This window comes from Clarias gariepinus, chromosome 5 (assembly GCF_024256425.1).
Source record: "Clarias gariepinus isolate MV-2021 ecotype Netherlands chromosome 5, CGAR_prim_01v2, whole genome shotgun sequence".
Classification (NCBI taxonomy): domain Eukaryota; kingdom Metazoa; phylum Chordata; class Actinopteri; order Siluriformes; family Clariidae; genus Clarias; species Clarias gariepinus.
In genome coordinates, this window is record NC_071104.1 from 432,501 (window position 1) to 435,000 (window position 2,500).

Sequence of the window (2,500 nt, forward strand, 5' to 3'; positions counted from 1 at the left end):
TATCACTATCACTATCACCATCATCATCACTATCACTATCACCATCATCATCACTATCACCATCATCACTATCACCATCACCATCATCATCACTATCACTATCACCATCATCATCACTATCACTATCACCATCATCATCACTATCACTATCACCATCATCATCATCACTATCACTATCACTATCACCATCATCATCACTATCACTATCACCATCATCATCACTATCACTATCACTATCACCATCATCATCACTATCACTATCACCATCATCATCACTATCACCATCATCACTATCACTATCACCATCACCATCATCATCACTATCACCATCATCATCATCACTATCACTATCACCATCACTATCACTATCACCATCATCATCACTATCACTATCACCATCATCATCATCATCACTATCACCATCACTATCACTATCACCATCACTATCACCATCACTATCACCATCATCATCACCATCACTATAATCAGCAGATCCTCTTCATCGTCCTCATCCTCGTGGCTGTACCCGTACGCGCTCTGCTGTTGCACTAAAAGGCCACTTGATGTAGGACGCAGTGCTGCAGGTTCAGAGAGCCATAAAGCAGCATTTAGCTTTGTTTCACAGAACACTCTCACACTCACACACACACACACACACACACTTTGCAGATCTGACACACTCATCACGTTTCTCAGAGACACCATGCACAGACAGATGGGGTTTTAAAACATCTCCCACCCCAACATGTGAGTGGAGATTCCCAGCTGAGAGACACTCACCATTATCATCATCATCATCACTATCACCATCACCATCATCATCACTATCACCATCATCTTCACTATCACTATCACCATCATCATCACTATCACTATCACTATCACCATCATCATCATCACTATCACTATCACCATCATCACTATCACTATCACCATCATCATCACTATCACTATCACCATCATCATCACTATCACCATCACCATCATCATCACTATCACTATCACCATCATCATCATCATCACTATCACTATCACCATCACTATCACTATCACCATCATCATCACTATCACTATCACCATCATCATCATCATCACTATCACCATCACTATCACTATCACCATCACTATCACCATCATCATCACCATCACTATAATCAGCAGATCCTCTTCATCGTCCTCATCCTCGTGGCTGTACCCGTACGCGCTCTGCTGTTGCACTAAAAGGCCACTTGATGTAGGACGCAGTGCTGCAGGTTCAGAGAGCCATAAAGCAGCATTTAGCTTTGTTTCACAGAACGCTCTTACACACTCACACACACACACACACACACACACACACACACACACACACACACACACACACTTTGCAGATGTGACACACTCATCACGTTTCTCAGAGACACCATGCACAGACAGATGGGGTTTTAAAACATCTCCCACCCCAACATGTGAGTGGAGATTCCCAGCTGAGAGACACTCATTATATTTTTTGCACAGATGCAGGAGTGTGTTTGAGCTTTAAGATGTTTCAAGGACACACAGCGTTGCAGAATCCATAATTACTGGAGAAGCTTCCAGAAAGCTAAAGTGCTGAAACAAAAACCTAAATAAAGGTTTACAAGCGACGTTAAACACTCAGAATCACAGTCAACACAGTGTGTGTGTGTGTGTGTGTGTGTGTGTGATAATGTAACGCTAATGTTTTTACAGTAAATTAAAGCAAATAGCTAAGCTGTAGTTCTGCTAGTCCTCCTTATATTCTTGTCCATGTTGGTATTTTCGGTCGTGACGTTCCGTTATCATCCCAACACCACTTCCTGCTCCTCCAGAATGACGTCATGGCATTTTTTAATTCTAACCACTACACCACCCCTGCTTTACACAGTTGACTTTAAATATTTAAACTCCTCTACCCTCTCTACCTCTACTCTCTCTAACTGCACCTTTTCCTCTCTCTCTCTCTCATATACACACATCTACTCCGTCTCACTTCATCCACCCACCTGTCTATCACCACTACGAACCACATGGGGCTCAGAGCTGACCCCCGGTGCCATCACGCCAAACTGCCCTCCTCAGGTGTAAACCTGGGTGTGATTGGGGGTGGAGTTAAACACGGTCAAAAATAGAAAAATGCACACACACACACACACACACACACACACACACACACACTGAAGACCCGTGTTAATGTTTAAAATGATTAAAAAGTGGATTTTGCATAATAAATCCCTTTTAAGTACAGTTAATGGAAGTCGATGAGTGCTTTAACATTATGCAACACACACACACACACACACACACACACACACACACACACACACACACACACAGAGATTTGAAATAGATGATCCACCCCACTGCAGGGTCTCAGTTGTAATCCGTCTCTTAAGTACTTCTTACATTTGTGCCCTGAAGGAGTCAGACTTCATTTCAGAACTGTATTATTTACACACACACACACACACACACACACACACACACACACGCTCACGCATAC

General features: G+C 42.7%; 1 protein-coding gene across 1 annotated transcript in view; it reads left to right on the plus strand.

Moving 5' to 3' along the window:
- The window catches only part of LOC128523968 (E3 ubiquitin-protein ligase SH3RF3-like), a 75,773-nt gene that overhangs the window by 67,802 nt on the left and 5,471 nt on the right, over window positions 1-2,500 (plus strand). The gene's annotated exons all lie outside the window — the stretch shown is intronic.